The 21,044-nt window shown below is 34.7% G+C and overlaps 1 protein-coding gene across 25 annotated transcripts in view; it reads right to left on the bottom strand.

Moving 5' to 3' along the window:
- Positions 1–21,044, bottom strand: part of NCOA1 (nuclear receptor coactivator 1) — a 250,903-nt gene that overhangs the window by 172,008 nt on the left and 57,851 nt on the right. For 3 of the 25 annotated variants that reach the window (XM_056813123.1, XM_056813107.1, XM_056813108.1), the window contains exon 3: positions 3,486–3,526. The exons of 18 other annotated variants lie outside the window; for them this stretch is intronic. The gene's annotated coding sequence lies outside the window, so the exon portion shown is untranslated. Of the gene's footprint in view, positions 1–3,485; positions 3,527–11,196; positions 11,248–21,044 lie in introns of all 25 variants that reach the window. 4 more of the 25 variants (XM_056813111.1, XM_056813101.1, XM_056813104.1 and 1 more) reach the window with 2 other exon arrangements.

Below are 21,044 nucleotides of genomic sequence, written 5' to 3'. Positions count from 1 at the left end.
ATTCCCAGGTTAGATGACTTCACAATCAGTGATTTTTCTGAAAGATACCAAATGATTTCAAAGAGTTTTTTTCCTCTTTTAAATTGGAGTCTTAAAGAAAAGGAGGAAATAATGTTAAGGGAATCAGAATATAAGAATAAGAAGAGACCAAAGAGATCATTGAGTCTACCTTCTAGAATAAATGAAATAAATATAAATTTAGCCTATGCATGAAGAGCTTCATCAACAGAGAACCTATCAGGATTCAAGACACCTCATTTTCCTTTTGAATAGTTCTCACCAAAAAGTTATCTGCATTGCATCAAATCAAAATCTACCATTCTGTACTAGCTGAACCTTCAGAAGTCAAGAAAAATCAAATCTACAATTTCCATGAGTGACCTCCAAAGTCTAGTAGATAACAATGAACTTACCCTCCTTGTACCCACCCAAATGGTCACCAGTCCCATTATCATCCTAGTCATGCTGCAAATTGTGAATGTTTCTGAAAATGTGACACCCAGAAATGAAAACAGATGTAGTCAGATAAGAGAAAACTTTAACAGAAATATCACCTTCCTGAATCCAAATACTTTATTTTTCTTAATGCAGTCTAAAAATCAAATGAACAATTTGGCAGTCATCACATTACTGTGAATTTTAAAACTATCCCACCCTAATCAGACCATTCTTTAGAAGATGTGATTTAGCTATTTCCTCATCAGTAACAATAGAGATACTTGGAATAACAGAATCAGGTCTTGGAAACTACATTTCTCCTCCCTTCTTAGTTTAACAAGATCTTGAAGGTCTGCATCAAACTCAAGATTTAATTATCTAAGGAATGGCCTTCAACAGACATGTGCAGAAAAAAGGACAGACCTCTAGGCTGTCCTTAGTCAAGCTACGTCCTCATTGGTACAGATGAGATGCAGAAAAGTGATGTAAAAACGTCCATATAAGGCACGGCACTTCCTGTCCCTTTCTCTTTCCCTGGAGAAGTGACTCTGGCTGGCAGCGTGCTAGGTGTTCCAACATCTCTGGAGTGGTGGCAGTTATTGTCTGGGTTTTGGCAGTGAGTTTTGTCCTTGACCTGATTCAGGTTCAGGCATCTCAGCTGAGTCCTCTTTTGGAGTTCAGGTTGATTCCTTCCTCCTTCACACTCCAAAACCTTACTTTCTAAATGTTCTAATCTTCCCTCCCAGTACCAGCCAGGCGGGGAAGGGGGGAGAGAAATCCTTCACCCTTTCTTTCTCCCTTCTTCTTAATCTTATCTACTACATCAATTAAATCACCATAAAATTTGGCAGCTGACTTGGGTATTTTATTATTTGGGTTTTTTTCATTAGGATTTTTTTATAAATAAAATCCTTGGTGACCTAAATTAATTATACATTCAGTCTCAGCCATAATTTCACCCTTTACATTACTAATTATGAGATAAATAACTATACAGCAAGTATCAATAGAAATACTTGCAGATAGTTGATCAACTTGGAGTGGAAAAGAAGAGGGTTCATAGGGAATCTAGTGGCTAACTTAAAAAAAAGAGGTGGGGTGGGGAAGCTTATTTAGAGTTCTCTGGTGAGTTTATATAATTACCTTTTAAACATGTTTTTAAAATAGAAAACCCTGATTTCAAGGAATCTAATGATTTGTCTTTGTGTTGTAGATATAATTGTGATACTGCAAGTCTGCTGCAATATGGCACAATGGAAAACAACACTCCAAGTCCCAATCCTAACCCATATTGGCTGTGACCTTCAACAGTCCACAACTGTGGAATAACACACAAACTAAACCAGGGCATGACCCGAGTCTCTAAGAAAATAATGCATGTAAAGTATTCTTTATGTAAATTTGAATTATTATTGTTCTCAAAATTGGCACTAAATATCTAACTGTAAAATGCTGCTTAATAATAGCATTTAAACTTTCCTAGAACTCTGAGTTTAAAGAAAGGAAGCTTCCCATAAATAACCTATTAGCATAGTGATCAGAAATTTTAGCAATTCTTCAAGAGAAAGATGTTACTTACATCTCTAATAAGTCTAAGAAGCTATAAATATTGCAATTACTTACAATATCTTATTTAGCTTGGTAACTTTTGTGTAGTATAGAAGATTCAAGAAGCCTCCAAAAAAATCAATCAAGATTTCAGAAGAGCTCCTGAGAAACCTCATTAGCTCCATAAGGAAAAAATCATGAGCCAATCCTATTTACATCTCTAAAAAGTGAGACACGGTAGTAGCTCTATAAATTTACTTAGCAAAATGTTCTCTAAAAATAAGAAATCCAGAGTTAGGAACCAGATACAATAAGATTCTATCTTGTGAAAAAAGCAAATGCTGATAATTCTACATTTTAAATAAATCGATATTCTATCCAACTACACTGAAGTACTAATTTAAATAAATATTTTACTTCAATTAAAGTCTCAAACAGGTTAAAAGAGATGAAAGTAAATAGTTTTAATTTTTCAAATGATAAAACCTTGATGATTTAAGGTTGCCACATTAAACAATGAAAAGTAGCATGGTGTAATTTTAGCTACTGCCATCCTAATCAACAATAATTAAGTTTAGTTAGGTTTGTTCAGCAGTAAACTGACTTTAGGCAAATGAAACTAGTTATAATAGAAAATGTTCATACCATTTCAAAATGTAGTAATAATGAAAGTCTGGGAATTGTGAATTTTGAGACACAGTGAAAGAAATAAGATTTGCACAATTCTGCAGAGGCCAATTAAAAAAGCAGACAAAACAATATCAGTTGAGGTGCTATAAATCATCTTCAAACCAGCAAACAAGATTCTAATTTCTCTGCTCTACTTCTAGTGCACATTTCATGTGAAAGTTTCTCTTAGGATTTCCCTATTCTAAAATAGGTGTCTTGGGAACCAACATGTAGGGAAGTGTGATCATTTTATGATGCAAGAGAGAAGTCTCAAGTAGTCAGTTCGAAGAAAATAAAAACATTACCTCATTTGTGATTGAAAATATATTACCTCTTTCCAATAAATTATTTTTAAAGTAATATGTAATGGCTGCAATAAGCAGCTCTTCTTTCATTTTCTTTTTTTTAATTATATGCTGTTTTTCTGGAGCACAAACATTTTCATTGATAACTTATAACATTGCAAATTTTTTTATTTTTTATGGCAATACAATCTTAATTTTAAGACTAATAACTTGTATATGTTATGTGACTTCAAGTTAATATGTTCATAACTTTTATATTATATAACCTGAAAGGGAGCTTGGAAGTTAATCAATGAATTCATTCTCCTAAAATATGAAGAAACAGGGGCCTAGAGAGGTGGGACAGCTTTACAAAGGAGTATATTTAGTGTAAAAATCAAAGTAACAACATCAAAGAATCAAAGAACTAGAGCTAGAATGAATGTCCAGAGGTCCCCTGATTTCAATATGTAAAATGAATGATAATGGATGAAGCTGGCTTTTTCTACCTAGAAGCTGATTTTGATGTATGACTGACTTACTTACTTGCATTTTTTCCCCAATTTTTCTGCCTTAATATTTAAACTCTGAAAATAAAAAAGGAAAAATATATAAACATTTTGTTCCTGAAGTGATAATAAAAATACAACATACCAATTAAAGTAGTTGAGGAAAAATATCTTTTTAAAATATACATGAACAAAACAAAAAACGATAACTTATGAACCAAACATACAATTTTAAAATTAGAGATCTAATTACTAAATCCAAAAGAAGTACAGCAAAAGAAATCTTGATTACAGGAGAAATTAATAAACTGGAAACCAGAAAAACTAAAGAACTAAAAACTAATTCTTTGAGATGAGTAAAAGAGTTGATAAAACTTTTAGTCAATTTGATTAAAAAGAAGTGGAGCAAATATAAGAAAATAAAAATGAAATTCTAACAAAAAGAATTTTTTTTTAAATTATCAGAATCTATTAGTATATGGCACTGAAACTAAGAATTCAAGAGAGGATTACCTACAAAAATACAAAATACCTAAATTAACAAAACGCCAAAAAGGAGATCTTTTTTTTTTTTTAAGTTAATTTATTTAGTCAATTTGGAACATTATTCCTTGTTTACAAGAATTATATTATTTCCCTCCCCCTCCCCTTCCCACAGCCGACGAGCATTACATGTGTCCTTGATCAAAACCTATTTCCATATTGTTGGTGTTTGCATTAGGATGTTCATTTAGAGTCTACATCCCCAACCATATCCCCTCGACCCATTATTTGAAGCAGTTGTTTTTTTCTTCTGTGTTTCTCCTCCCACAGTTTTTCCTCTGAATGTGGATAGTGTTTTTTTCTCATAGATCACTCCAAGTTCTTCAGATCACTGCATTGCCACTAATGGAGAAGTTCATTACATTCGATTGTACCAGAGTATCAGTCTCTGTGAATAATGTTCTCCTGGCTCTGCTCCTTTCGCTCTGCATCACTTCCTGAAGGTTGTTCCAGTCTCCATGGAAGTCCTCTACTTTATTATGCCTTTGAGCACAATAGTATTCCATCACCAACATGTACCACAATTTGTTCAACCATTGAACATTTTCTAATTTTTGCCACCACAAAGAGCGCAGCTATGAATATTCTTGTACAAGTCAAAAAATTGATCTTAAATAAATCAATCATGGGAAAAAGATATTAAGCTAGCTATAAAATAATTACTTAAGGAGGGGAGTATGGGAAGAGATGATAATGCTGATTGGGATGGATTTATAGGGAAAAAATCTATCAAACTTTTAAAGACCAAAAGTTTTTTTCAAAAAATGAGGAAAATGCAAATTAAAACAGGTACCACCTTACACCTAGTAGTGTAAACCTCAAAAATTTCTCAGACTTATGAATGTTAGGGGTTTCCCCCATTGGGGAATCTTCTACTTAAAAAAAATTCCCTAGCAGATGGTGAGAATTCTACTTGAGTGTGGGGGCTCCTTGCCTTGGGAATATCCCTACTCCACCCTACTTAGGACTGCTTTAGGACAGAGAGCTCCTTGAGAACAATGAAAAGTACTTTGATCCATGCTTATGGAAGGGACAGGAAGTTCTTTGAGTCATGACTGTTTTAGAATTGATACAATGGGATACTAAGTACCTATAAAGGTGGGCAACTTGTAAACTACTTAGACCTAAAAGGTGAAAACTTACTCAGAGGTTTTCTCTTAATGAAATTAGTCAACACAGCAGCATTTTTTTTCTCTCTTACTAAGAGATTAATCTACTCAGCTGTGAATTCAAAATGGGCTGTCTTTTGGAAATCATCTACAGTGATTGGTAGATGTAGGGACTTAGGAGAGGTGACATGGGAGAAAAACCACTATATAAGAAAAAGCAGAATCTCTTGAGGGGGATATCCTTTTGGAGAAATCCTTTTGGAGGATCTCTGATGGGGATCGCTTGGGAAGAATCTCTTGAGAGAGGCTCTGGAGAAGGGAAGCTCTTGGAGGACACTCTCTAAGGAGGTCTCCCTGGAGCTCCTCTAAGGGGACTCTGTCCCTCTGGAGGCTCTGAAGAGAGGCCAATTGGAACAGTCTCTGGCTGGAAGGCTCTCTGGTGAAGTCAGCTGAGATGGAACTGGCTTGGTGTCACTAAAATCCTTGTTTAGTCAGATCTTGTGGTGAGTGTTAAAAAAACTGACTGATTTCTCTCTTAAGGCTCAGGTCTAGGCTATACTGGCTTGAGGCCCTTCATACTTATTCCTTTCTTACTCTCTCTCTCTCTTTCTTTGATTACTCATTGTATTGTTAACTAAAATCTCTATAAAACCCAATTGACTTGGGTATTTGAATAATTGGGAATATTTCCCTGGTGACCACCTTATATTTGATTTTAAACCCAAGACACTGTAGTGAAACATATCTCTGTGGTCAAATTTACTCACCCTCTCATATCTATCACAATTTATATCTTCCACTATTTTTATCACTACAGTTTAAGACCTCAACCATTCTAAATCTCACAGTAGACTGGACAATATGTCAGCAAAGCAAAGTGATAAATGTTGGAGGGGTATGTGGCAAAATTGGGACACTAATGCATTGCTGGTGGAGTTGGGAATTGGTCCAACCATTCTGGAGAGCAATTTGGAACTATGCCCAAAGGGCAATAAAAGACTGTCTGCCCTTTGATCCAGCCATACCACTGCTGAGTTTGTACTCCAAAGAGATAATAAGAAAAAAGACTCATACAAAAATATTTATAGCTACGCTCTTTGTGGTAGCAAAAAAAATGGAAAATGAGGCAGCCATCGATTGGGGAATGGGTCAATAAATTGTGGTTTTTGATGGTGATAGAATACAATTGTGCTAAAAGGAATAACGAACTGGAGGAATTCCATGGGAACTGGAAAGACCTCCAGGAATTGATGCAGAGTGAAAAGAGCAGAACCAGGAGAACATTGTACACAGAGACTGATACATTGTGACACAATTGAATGTAATACTTTTCTACTAGCTGCAATGCATTGACTCGGGACAATCCAGAGGAACTTAGGAGAAAGAATGCTATCCACAACCAGAGAAAAAACCGTGGAAATGGAAATGCATTAGAAAAATATGTGATTAAGGACAGCTAAGTGGCTCAGTGGATTGAGAGCCAGGACTAGAGATGTGAGGTTCTAGGTTCAAATCTGGCTTCAGACATTTCCCAATTGTGTGACCCTGGGCAAGTCATTTGACCCCCAGTGCCTAGTCCTTATCACTCTTCTGCCTTGGAACCAATACATAGTATTGATTCCAAGATGGAAGGTAAGGATTTTTATTTAAAAAAATAATAATAATAATAATTTAAAAAGAAAAATATATGATTGATCATGTACATTGATGGGAATATGGCTGGGGTTATGATGTTAAAGGATATGATTAACATGAAAATAGATTTTGAACAATGATACATATATAACCCTGTAGAACTGTTTGTTGGCTTTGGGAGGGGGGAGGAAAGAGTGGAGAGGGGGGATCATGAATCCATGGAAAAATATTCTAAATTTTTTTAAAAATTGAGGAAAAAAGAAGTCTAATTCCTTTTATGAGATAATTATGATTCTAATTCCTAAACCAAGAAGGGATTAAAGCAAACAATAATAACTATAGACCAATATGCAGTATGACTTCACTTTACATAACCAACATGTTCAAAGATCCTTCATATAAGTTGAAAATCACACATATAGTGAACCCCACTATTTAATATGTATTTCTTATAATAACATACCTACATACTTTATGACTTTTCTTAGGCTTATCAGAGTTACCAGCATTAATACTCTTATACTTTTGAGGCCAATTTCAATAACTAAATAGCATTAATGAAAGAAAGAGAAGCACTGCTCTTACATGGACATGACTTGTTACAAGCAAGAACTCCAGATAAAGACTGATGCAAAAGTTAATGTTAAATGCAGAACAATGTAATGACTCACACTAATACTTCTCAGTGAATAAGTTGATTGGGCAAACTGCTTTGAGACTTTACTCTGCAGGAAAAATGGTGTTGATTTAGCAGGTAATTAAAAATTATTTTTATTTAAGTATTTTTGTCTAAATTTTATTCTGTTGCCAGTTACATATACCTCAATTTATGTGGAGTGAGTTTGCATAAAACAAGGTCCTACTATAATTAATTTGTTAGCCAATAAACATTTATCATGAAATTACAATATGCCTGACACTGTGTTAAGTACAATGAATACAAAGGCAAAAGTATGATACATGCCCACAAAGATCACTTTTCAGTTTTATTTTGAAGCACATGTCACCAGCATTGAGCATCTTTAACTTTTTTGATTTTGCAGTAATAGAAGTTTAAAATATATTTGCTATAATGTCAATGCATGCCCCAAAAGCTTGAGACTATAAAAATGATGCCACTGATTGTTTAAAAAAGGATTATGGGACTTTGCTTAATGATTCTGTCTGATTCCAGGACAAGAGAATACAAAAAGGGCCACTGCACAGTGCCAAAGAAGCACAAAGCTAAACTGAATAGTGCCTATTGAGCACAAGGTCAAAGAGACGAACCAATCCCAATGGGATTCAGGAAAATTTTGAGCCAAGACAAGAGGACTTAAACTTGTTTGGGGTTCAAGGTTGCAGCTGTTTAACGTGTCAAAGGCAGGTCTTCCTTGTCCCACATTCTACCAAGTATCTCAAATTTGGCTCCTACCTGGCTCCTATAATCTAGTTCCTTTTCTGTCTTTCATGGTGCGGCAAACTTTCTATAGTCCTGGCTACTGATTGGATAAATGCATAATTGCTTAAATCATTATAATTGGGCTCTGATTCAAGGACCTGTTATGGATTTATTTTTCCTTTACTTAGAAATTTTACACATATGACTTTGATAGTCGGTATTTCATCCAGAACTTATTTTTTTATTTATATAAAAAAATTTTTTTTATTTCTCTTGTCAATTGATTCATAAACCTCATAACTCAGCCATTCATCCCTAAGTGATCCCTGTGTTTTTCAACACCCTCTCCGGGGGGAATGTATTATTATTATTTTAAATTGCAAATTTTAAATTCTTTTTGAGAGTAATTTTAGGTTAAGAAATATGCTACCTATCCAAATCCAGAAATTGAAATCTTCTTAGAAGGCACCATGAAGATGCCTCCACAGACCACAAGCTACATCAAGAAGATCCAGAATGAACTTTGGGTGTGGTTGATTGAACTGAAGGTTGATTGAACACTTAATCTGAATGTATATTCTTATGCCAAATGGGGACTTCCCCCTAACTGGCTTTTTGTCAATGTGCCTAGCAATTACTGGTTTTATTATCTTTTCCTCTTATCCTCAAATTATTGCAATATCAAAGCTGATATGTTTACAAGACCCACTAGAAGAGTCTAGTCTTCCATGGGTCCCAACGGGGAATTGTATGATTGAAAAATCTCTTACCCTAAAAAAGAACTACATATCCCAAGAGCCCACTGACTTCCTGTCATTATGTACTTCTTGAAGACAGAGGATAAAGGATGTGGACTTTGGAGGCTCCCTCTCTCTGGTGTAGAATCAGCATTGATGGTGGTGAGTGGGGATGACTAAAAATGGCTAATCAGCCATGGGCACGTGGTCTTTATTTTGTATCTTCATTATTCCTTGATTCTTAATGATCATTAATAAATCTCTTAAAATATAATATTATTATTGAGATTTAATTTTAACTTTTACACTTGAAAGGCAGGAAGACATCTTAAATGAAAGGCTCTAAACACCAAAAAAGATTTTATATTTGATCCTGGACATAACAGTTATTGAAGTTATGGGGAGGGAAAGAGGGGACGAACCTGTTCTTAAGGAAAATCAAGGGAGAGAAAATAAAGTAGGAAAACAAACAAGAAGGTTCTTGCAATAGTCTAGGTGAAAGGTGGGGGGCCTACAACATGATAAAAGCTATGCCAATAGAGAAGAGGAAGCATATACATAAGAAATGCCAAAACAGGGCAATACACTGGTTATGTAGCAGTCAGTAAGAGTGAAAAGTTGAGGACAGATGATACCCACAATCCTGGAACACTGGGAAATGGAAATTATTTCCCCAGAAATAAGAAAGCTGAGAAGATCTAAACCCTAAGAGGAAGTTAATAAGCTCTGTTTTAGACATACTGTTTCAAATGGCTACGGGTTAGCCAGTTAAAGATGTCTAAAAAGGCAAGTTAGTTATATCAAACATGAACTCAAGAGAGTTCTAGGAATCATTTGCAGAAAGATGATGAATGAAGAGAATGTAAAAAAGAGATATTATAGAGAAAGAAGAAAATAGCATCCAGGACATGCTTTGGAGAACATCCATAGTTAGTGCATGGAAGAAGATCCAGCAAGGGACAATGAGCAAATGTCAGGACAAAAGAGTGTGACAAAAGCTTATAGAAGAGAGTTATCTATAAGAAAAGATCATTAGATTTCACAGTTTTTAAAAAAATGATAACTTTTGAGAGAGCATTTTTATTTGAACAATGAAGTTGAAAGCCAAACTCCAAAGGGTTTTAAAGGGAAGAAAAGAAATTGAGGCACCAATTGTAGAAGCTTTAAAATGGTATACAAAAAGGAGAGGAGGAAAAATATAGACAAAGCCTTATCATTATAATACAGGAAATAATAGAAATGCCCAGAACTTTGAACACAGAAAACAAAATACCAATCCATAAGATCACCTACAGGAAAAAACCAAAATCCAAAACCCAGGACTGCAAAATCTAAAGCACATAGTGATTAAATGTAACAATTTAATTCAGAAGCAGGTTCTACTAGCCACCAGGAGAAAGATCTACAAATACAAAGGAATAACAGAAATCAGTAAGAGACTTCTTTCTCCAGGTACAGGAATGAAGGCAGAAGTCAGGTGAAGATTATGAAAAACCTAAAATTTATTTATTTTGAAGCAATTCATTTTCCCTAGATTGTGAATATTCATAACAAAGGTTTTTAGTTAGCATCTTTTTTGTTGTTCAATGAGGGAAGCATAGTAGGAATGAAAAGATTATAAATGCATGTAAAAATAAATTTAAAACAATTTTTTTAAATGAAGTCAACCAGCTGGTCCTAGCAAATATTCAAAAAAGTATAGATGGCCTACTGATTGCTTGAGTTGGAGTGAGAAAGATTTGAGCTTGAATCCTTCCTCAATCAATTAACAATGTGTGATTCTAAACAAATTACTTAATCTCAATCTCATTTATTATGAAATGTAAAAACTAATGAATAGGACAAGTGGAAGAGGGAATTTATATGACTGAGAGGAAAAAGGGGGAAAGAGAATAACATAACCAACTAAAAGTAGGAAAGAAAAGGGAATTAATAAGCCCTCAGAGGAAAAGGGAAAACAAATGGGAGATAAAACGAAAGTGACAAAAAGAGAGCCAGTGGGAATAGGACACCTTAAAAAAATTAAGCTAAAATAAATGAATATAGTACTGTGTTTGAAGTAGAAGAGAAAGACTCATATTGAAAAAATTCCAGTATTAGCGACAAATGGAGCAACATAAACATAATTCTCATAACTTCATGAATGGATTAAACAATTCACTAAATAAAAATAGTGAAAGGGAAGGGAGAAGGAAATACAAAGTATGTACAAGTAAAAATATACATAATTTTAAAAAAATCTTTTGTCTGATGCTCAGCAACCTTCATTAAGTCAGATAATCTCAAACTCATTTACTAAAAAACAGAGATTCTACAAAAGAAAACAATCAGTAGTTGAGTTACCTGGAATCTAGATTTCCTAACACATTTCCCTTCTCTTGAATCCTTGAATTCCTAAAATGTGATAGAGAGCAAAAAGTGTTTTAATGAGACTTAACAACAGATTCTATATATGACTATATGTGGCGGTGTATATGTTCTAGACCTCTCTCCAACTTTTAACATTATTGACTGTGGTATGAAAATAAAAATTAATCTGGAGGCTTATCACCAGATTTATTAAGCATTTATTAGTAAAGAGAAAAAGATAGAAAAAGGCATTTTCAGTCTTTCTAATTTTAGGTAAAAATCCAGTCCTCCATTGCAACCAGATGAGGCTGCAGCTTGTGAGAGATGGCCTGGAGAGATAAGAGAGCACAGAGAGCAGAATCAGTGAGTGAGTTCAAGAGCCTGGTCAATAGGGAGCTCTCCACTTCTCCCAAGCTGGTTTTTAAAAAAACTATAGCTTCTCTCCGGAGATCCTTACATTGAGGAACAATTTGCCATCCAAGGTACCCTCATGCAGGGATACAGGGATACATGACAGTGTGGGTGGGGTGTGTCTTTCAGGACTGAATTAGAGGTCTCCCAGATAATTTTATTTCACATAATCATTCTATACCCTCTTCTCCAGGTTTTCACAACATTGATCTCTCTTGGTTCTTTTCTCCATCATCTGTCTGCTCCTTTGTAACTTTTGTTGAGTCGTCACTGGTATCATTCCCTCAGGTTTTTTGCTACACACTTGGTGCATATCCATTTTTCTCCACACTATTATCACTTGAAGACTGGTTTCTAATGGTTCATTATCTTAAATGCTTTAGATCCATGCATTTAGCCTTAGGCTCTTATGAGCCCCATTCTCAAATCACCAACAGCCAATTGGACATTTAAAATTAGCCCTTGTAATCATCTTAAAGTCAACATTTATCCAAAACAAAATTCATTCTCATGCCACAACTCCTCCCAATCCCATCACTGTTCCAAACTTCCCTATTTTTTTTTTAAAGGGAACAGAAATTCTTCTAGTCACTCAGACAAACAAAGTCAATATCATCCTCAACTCTTTCCTTTGAATCTATAACCTATAGGCTACCAAGTTTTGTTTCCCAGGATCTATTGCATTTTTTTCCTTTTCTTTGTATTTTCAACACTGCCATCATAATTCAGACCCTCTTACTGAACAGACAGAAAGATGGAACTCCTGTTTGGCATTTAAAACCCTTTGTAATCTGCTTTTCCAGCCTTACTATATAAAAGCCAAACATTCCATTATTATGTTCACTAGCCTCTGTGCCATATATTTAATCTGTTACACTGATTGACTTCCCAATATTTTGATCATAACCTAATCATTTAAAGATTATTTTGTAGTATAGTTTAATAACTAATACTGATAGACCCCCTTCTTTCCCACTTTTTTCATTATTATGTTTGAGATTCTTGAAATTTAGGTTCCTCCATATGAATTATGTTATTTCTTCTAGCTCTATAAAATATTCCATTGGACATGTATATCCCAGTGGAATTGCTTGTCAGCTGGGGAGGGAGAAGAAAAGAACATGAATCATGTAACTATTGAAAAATACTTAATAATAATATATTCCATTGGCAGTCTGACTGCTACAACACTGAATAAGTAAATTAATTCATGTAGTAATTATCATTTAGGCCTGTATTACTTCTATGAAGACTGTTTTATACTTGAATTTATATATAGTTCCTGGTTGCATCCTGGTAGCAATATTTTTAAATATTTTTTTATATCTAGTTATTTAGAATAGACTTTCTAGTTCTTCCTGTTGGTTTTTGATGACTTACGGAGATAATAATGATTTGTGGGTTTATTTTATATACAGCTTTGCCTAAGTTATTATTTCAATTAATATTTTGTTGACTTTACAATTTTCTATTTAAATCATTTGACCATCTGTAAAAATCAGTATTTTTTCCTTCTTTGCCTAATCTTATTCTCTCAATTTCTCCTTTTGCTTTATTTCCAAAGATAATATCTCTAACATTATGTTAAATGTTAGTGTTGATATTAGGCATCCTTGTTTTACTCTAATCTTACCATAAAGGTCTCTCTAACTTTCCTCCATTACACATAGATCTGTTCTTAGATTTTGATATTATGTAGTACGAGAGAAGGTTCATTTATTTCTATGTCTTCTAGTGTTAATAGAAACAATATGTTTTTCAAAAAAACTAGGAATAATTTTGGAGTTCATGATTCTATGTATAACAAGGGCTTAAGTTTTCTTTTGTTGGTGATTACTACGTTTAAGAAAAAAAATTAAATAAAAAGGAATTAATTCTTAAAACAAAGTAAAGAGATGAAAAGAAAACTAGGCTCAGATAAAGGAGAAACTTTTGTTCACTTTCCCTAAATCCAAGGAGAGGAACCTAGTACTGCTTTAACATTTTTATCTATTCCAGTGAAGAAAAACCAATTTAACTTTATGGAAAAAGCTTTTTAATGAAAGAATTCAAAACCAGCAAAAGGAAGTAGTATGCTGAATCTAGGTGATTCCATCTCCAGTTATGTAACTGATATTCTGTAGCTGCCTTCACTGGTAGCCATGGATATTGCTTCAAAGCAGATGTTTGTGAAAAAATAATAATAAAAGTAGAAATATGGAAATTGGGACAAGAAAAAGTTCTTCAAAGCAAGGTAATAGAATTTTAGAATGTTCATTAAAGGAGAAGTCTTAAGCCACCTGAAGGTAATACATGTTTTCTATAATAGATTTGTAAAATAATGTAATTTTAGTTTCTCAGATCTATTAGAAACTCAATGGTCAGAATACATTAAAGTAATTCATGAAACTTGATTCATACCTGAACTACAATGTAAAAACTCATGATATGGAATGTTAAAAGATGGTCATAGCTATCAAAACAACCCCCCCCCATTAAAGTAGTCTTTCTGAGAAATCATAAGTCCTACTGATCACTTGGAAGTACATGGAAGATATCTAGTATTAAAAAAGCACATTAAAAGTTTCCTCTCCAGGTCATAAAATGTGGCTACTATGTGAAGTAAATATTCAAAGGATCTCCGTCTCAGCTTTAATCCCATGAACCCCAATGATTCAACATAGGAATCAGTCAAGTGTCTGATGGCCTGACACCAGTGTCCCCACAGCCAAAGCAGGAAGCATGATGTTTGAAAGCCACTGGCCAAGAAAAGGATCTGGAGGGGGAAGAAACTTAGATTTGAAAAGCCAGCTCAAAAACTGGGGTAGGTCTCTGATGAGACTGATTTTCTCTCTCTAGGCTGGTTTTAATCTTATCTCCAGTGGGGTGGGAGCTGGGAATATGATCATACCTTAAGTTAGAAAGGCTGGAACAATATTTCTCTTTACTAATAAATGCTTATAAATCTAGTAATAAGCCTCTGGATAAATTTTTATTCATAATACTACTAATGATGAATACCACAATCTCTGAAGAATCACAATGACAAGGAAACCAAAAAGAATACAAAGCTACACTGGTTTAACTAGGTAATAATTTCCAAGGAGGTCTATGCATAATAAGTAGCATGATACAGGAAATGAAAAACTTTAAAAGGATGTAGGTCAGTCATAGAGGAAGAGGAAGAGGTAACAGCCCAAATGCTACACTGGGGGCAGAATAGCAGGAGCCTTTATGAATCCCCATCTAACCAATCATTAAGAAGTGTCTCAAAAGGATAGATATCAAAATCTGATGATTAAAGAGGCTCTCTCATTAGAAACAGCCTTGAAGGTAGGCAATATTTGGGGATTAAAAGGGGGAGAAACTGCACTTATCAAAGCACAAGCTGATGACCCTACTCCTCCCCCACAGCACCAATTGAGCCAGCTTCAGAGCTAGGGCTGGGGAAATCTCTAAATTCTTGGGGGCTGGCTGAGGGCACCACAGAGTTACCCTGAAAGCAGTGTGAAGCCTTGGTAGTGAGACTTGAGACCAAAGTCTGAGGAGTTTTAAGCCTGGGCAGCAGAGAGACTGGCCACAGTACAGGCATTAGGGGTTGGAAAGATAGCCTCAGGGGAAAATGCTTTAAAGTCTGCTACACAAAGAATATCACAGATCTACCCGCCCACATTCAGGCTCCTGACTGAGAAGGGAAGATACTACACCAAAGAAAAGCCTTGCAAGATAGAAGCTAAGAAAGCAATCAACATGTAGGAACCCCAATCCACTAGTGGCAAAAGGAATAAGCAGCAGAAAAAAAAGCTCTTGATCCTGGATAATTTCTATGCAGAAAAAAAGCAAAATATAGAAGCAACACCAGAGAGTGACAAATAAGCAAGCACATTCAAAATTTCCACACTCAAAAAAAGGAAATTGGTCACAAGCTCTTGAGGCACCAGGTAAGAAAGATAGGGGAAAAAAATGGGAAGAAAAGTGTGTGTGGGGGGGGGGAATGAAAGTAATATGAAAGTAAAATAATAGCTTAAAAGGCAAAATTGCCCATATGGAAAATGAGGAACAGAAATCAAATGAAGTAATAAGCAAATTGGAGACCAGAATTGGCCTGCTGGAAGCCAAGAAAAGCAGTATAGACCAAATCAAAAAGAAAAATCAAAAGATCATAGCTGCAAATCACTCTTTAAAGACAAGAATTAGTTAATGAGAAGCTAATGATCTCACAAGATAGCAAGAATTAATAAAGCAAAATCAAAAGAATGAAAAAATAGAAGGAAACATGAAATGTCTCATAGAAAAGACAACTGACCTGGAAAACAGATCCAGGAGGGACAATCCAAGAATTATTGGTCTACTAGAAAACCTGGAACAAAATAAAAGCTTTGACATCATATTACAAGAAATTATTCAAGAAAATTGCCTTAATATTCTTGAACAGAAGGGCAAAATAGACACTGAAAGAATTCACAGATCACCCCCTACATTAAATCCCCAAAAGACAACCCACCCAGGAATGTTATAATCAAATTCAAGAGCTTCCAGGCCAAGGAGAAAATATTGAGAATGGCCAGAAAGAGACAATTCAGATATAAAGGAACCCCAATCAAGATTACACAGTATCCGGCAAGCCTCTACACTAAAGGACCACAAAGCTTGGAATATGATTTTAAGGAAGGAAAGGTTGGGTCTACAACCAAGAATCACATACCCATCAAACCTGACTATATACTTCCAGGGGAAAGTATGGGCATTTAACAAAAAAGAAGATTTCCAAGCATTCCTAAAGAAAAGACCAGAACTAAATGGAAAATTTGATGTCCAAATACAAAATTCAAGAGAATCATAAAAAAAAGTAAAAAAGAGGAAAAAAAATTTAAGGGCTTCAGTAAGATCAAATTTATTATAATCCTATATGGAAAAATGATATATCTGTAACTCTTAAAATTGTTTTCATTAACATAGTAGATAGAAGACTAATTCATAGGCAGAGTTTGTGATATTAAGTTGCTAAAAATCATATATATAAAAAAATGGGAGAATGACAAAAGAGGATGGTACTAAGAGAAACTTGAAGAAGAAAAATAGGATAAATTATACCTCATAAAGAAGCACATGGTGGGTTGAGGGAGGAGAGGAAGAGACTGGTAATAGGTAACCTTATTTTCAGTTGGAATCAGTTCTGAGAGGGAAGAACAGTCAGTTCTATGTGGGCATAGAAATCTATCTTACCCTACAAGGAAGTTGAGAGGGAATAACTAACTGGGGGAGTGGGATAGGGAGTATTAAAAGAGAAGAAAAAGTTGGAGGGGACAAATAATAGACCTTAAAGAGAAATAAGAAGGGAACAAGAAGGGAGGGGGTGAAAAGTAAACTAAGGTGTGTGTGTGTGGGGGTGGGGGGTTAGGGGACTGATTAAAAGCAAAACACTGGTGTAGAGGAAATAGTGAAAGAAGAGCAGGACTAAAAGAGAAAATCAAAATGATGGGGAATACACAGGTAATAATCATAATTCTAAATGTGAATGGGATAAACTCACCTATAAATGAAAGCAGATAGCAGAGTGGATTAAAAACCAAAAATCCTACCATATGTTGTCTACAAGAAACACATGAATTATGTAGACAGAGAGAGTAAAGGTAAGAATGTGGGGCAGAATTTATTGGGCATCAACTGAGAAAAAGATAGGAGTCTCAATCATGATATCTGACAAAGTCAAAGTAAAAATATATTTGATCAAAGGAGATAATCAAGGTAATTACATCCTCATAAAAGCCAGTATAGACAATGAAGAAATATTAGTACTCAGCATGTATGCACCAAATAGTATAGCATCCAGATTTTTAAAGGAGAAACTATTAGAGTTTAAGGAGGAAATAGACAGTAAAACTATGCTAGTGGGAGACCTCAACTTCCTCTATTGGATCTGGATACGTCAAACCAAAAATATATAAGAAGAGATGTGAATAAGATCTTAGAAAAATTAGAGTTCATAGAAATGTGGAGTAAAGTAAATAGGGATAAAAAGGAACACACCTTTTCTTTTCAGTAGCATATGGTACACTCACAAAGACTGACTGTGTATTAGGGCATAAAAACATTGCAAACAAATGCAGAAAAGCAAACTTTTTTCCAGATCATAATGCATTAAAAATTATAATTACTAAGGGTACATGGAGAAGCAAATAAAAAATTAATTGAAAATTAAATAATCTTATTCTCCAAAACTGGTTGGTTAAAGAACAAATCATAGAAACAATGATTTCATTGAAGAGAATGACAATGAGGAAACAACATATCAAAATTTTGGGGATACTGCAAAAGCAGTACTCGGGGAAATTTATAACCCTGAGTATACATATTAGAAAAAAAGAGAAGATTAAAGATTTGGGTATTCATCAAAAAAAAAAAAAGAAAAAAACTAGAAAAAGACCAAATTTAAAACCCTCAGATGAAGACCAAATTGGAAATACTAAAAAAATTAAAGGAGAAATTAATAAATTTTAAAGTAAAAGAACTACTGAACAAATAAATAAGACTAGGAGCTGATATATATATATATATATATGAATATATAAATAATACTAGGTTAAGTATTGGTTAATCTAATTAAGAAAAAGAAATTAGAGAACCAAATTAACAGTAGCATGAATGAAATAGATGATCTCACTTCTAATGAAAAGGAAATTAAGTTAATTATTAAGAACTATTTTGCAAACTATATGGCAATCTAGGTAAGATGGATGAATATATACAAAAATATAAATTGTCTAATTAACAGAAGAGGAAATAGAATACTTAATCTCATAACAGAAAAAGAAATTGAACAAGCCATCAAACAATGCCCTAAGAAAAAATCACCAGGGCCAGATGGATTCACAAGTGAACTCTATCAAACATTTAAAGATCAAATAATCCCAATACTCTACAAACTATTTGACAAAATAGGCAAAGGAGTCTTACCAGATTCTTTTTATCATATAAATATGATACTGATTCCTAAGCCAGGAAGACAAAAACCAGAAAGAAAACTATAGACCAATATCCTTAATTAACATACCTGCAAAAATATTAAATAAAATACTATTTAAAAGGCTACAACAAATTATCACAAGGATTACTCACTATAACAAAGTGGGTTTTATACCAGGAATGCAAGGGTGGTTTAATATTAGGAAAATGACTAGCATAATAGACCATATTCACAACCAAATTAATAGAAATCACATGATTATCTCAAAAGATGCAAAAAAAAAAGCCTTTGACAAAATAGAACAACCATTCCTATTGAAAACACTAGAAAGTATAGGAATAAAAGGATCTTTCCTTAAAATAATAAACAGTATTTATTTAAAAACATCTGCAAGTATCATCTGGAATGAGAATAAGTTAGATGCCTTCCCAATAAGATCAGGAAAAATGGATGCCCATTATCACCACAACTAATATTGGACTAGAAATGTTAGCAGTAGCAATTAGAGAAGAAAAAGAAATTGAAGGGATCAAAGTAGGCAATTATCACTCTTTGCAGATAACATGATGCTATACCTACAGATTCTAAGAAAATCAACTGAAAAACTGGTAGAAACAATAACTTTAGCAAAGTTGCAGGGTACAAAAAAACCCACATGACATCAACATTCCTACCTTTCCAACAAAACTCAGCAGCAAGCTTTGGAAAGAGAAACTTCATTTAAAATTACTCTAGACAAGATAAAACACCTGGGAATCTACTTGCCAAAACAAATTCAGGAATTACATGAATATAATCAAAATGTTATAGTGGAAACTAAACTGCCCCAGAGAGATGGGCAACCAGTATTTCAAGTTGATTGCTGAATAAAATATTTGTAAAATTTTCTTAAAGTGTACTTTAAAAAAGAATCTTGGAAAGGGTCAGACCTCTAATTAGACCTTGCTGCCTGACTCTCCCTATGGTACCATATCTTTTGTGATAACAACCATGATGATAATACAAATTAACATTCATAAAGCACTTTAAGCTTTTGCAAAGTGCTTTAAAAATACTGCCTCATTTTATCCTCACAATACCTTGAGAGTTGGATGCTATTATCTCCCCCATTTGCAGAAGGGTAAAACTGAAGCAGAAACCAATTTGAGTGACAGCTCAAGGTCACGTATATACTAAATGTTTGAGGCTAGACCTGACATTAATCTTCATGATGTTAATGCTTTATTCTACTATCATACTGCCTGTCATTCTTTATCACTGACAATCTCTGGGACTACTGTCCTGCTCTTTATACTCTATCACTGAGGCCCTCTTGGGTCACTCTATATAACATCTAGGTTCATGATTAAAAATCCACAAAGGTGTACTGAAAAGTAGCTATTGTGCTTCAGGACTTCACAACATCCTCCACAATGACCTAGAAAATGTACCAAATCAAATTCTCATCGGGCACACCAAGAGAGTCACAAGTCATTTTTCTAGACCAGGGCAGCTTAATAAAATAGACGAGAGGTTTCAGACAATAGGTGGGAGGCTGGCCAGGAGTAAAGCATGGCAAAAGCAGGTAAAAGAGGCACCATGCTATGTGTAAATCTTGAAATCTCTCAGACTTGTGAATGTTAAAAATTTCCCCATCAGGGAATTCTTAATTGGAACAAATTCCCTACTGAGAAACATTCCCCATTTTGATGTGAGAACTCGCCAGGATCAGAAATGGGAGGACCTCTGCTCTACCCATACTTAAAACTGCTTTAGGGGAGAAAACTCCTTGCTAAACTAAGAAAGTACTTGGATCCATGCTTATGGTGGGGCAAGGAGTTCTTTGAGCCAGGCCTGTTTTTAGAATTGATACGATGGGATGCTAGGTTCCTAAAAGGGTCGGGCAAGTTTTCTCTTGATGAGATTAGTTGACTCAGCTGTGTTTTCTCTTGTTCAGACTTACTGAGGAGATTGGTCAACACAGCAGTATTTTTTCTGGTTCAGACTTACTGAGGAGATTTGTCGACTTAGCAGGAATTCAGATGGGCAGTCCTTTGGAAAGAGTCTACAGTGATTGGTAGATGTAGGGACTTAGGGGAGGTGACATGGGAGAGAAACCCCTATATGAGAAAAAGCAGAATCTCTTGAGGATAGATCCTTTTGGAGAAATCCTTTTGGAGGATCTCTGATGAGGATCGCTTGGGAAGAATCTCTTGAGAGAGGCTCTGGAGAAAGGCCCTTTGGAACAGTCTCTGGCTGGAAGGCTCTCTGGTGAAGTCAGCTGAGATGGAGCTGGCCTGGTGTCACTAGAATCCTTGTTTAGGCAGACCTTGTGGTGAGTGTTAAAAGACTGACTGACTGATTCTCTCTCTTAAGACTCAGGTCTAGGCCATATTGGCTTGAGGCCCTTCATACTTATTCCTTTCTTACTCTCTCTCTCTTTCTTTGATTACTCATTGTATTGTTAATTAAAAATCTCTATAAAACCCAATTGACTTGGGTATTT

This window comes from Monodelphis domestica, chromosome 1 (assembly GCF_027887165.1).
Source record: "Monodelphis domestica isolate mMonDom1 chromosome 1, mMonDom1.pri, whole genome shotgun sequence".
Taxonomy (NCBI): domain Eukaryota; kingdom Metazoa; phylum Chordata; class Mammalia; order Didelphimorphia; family Didelphidae; genus Monodelphis; species Monodelphis domestica.
Note: the sequence above shows the minus strand (reverse complement) of the source record. Positions and strands in the feature narration are given on the sequence as shown.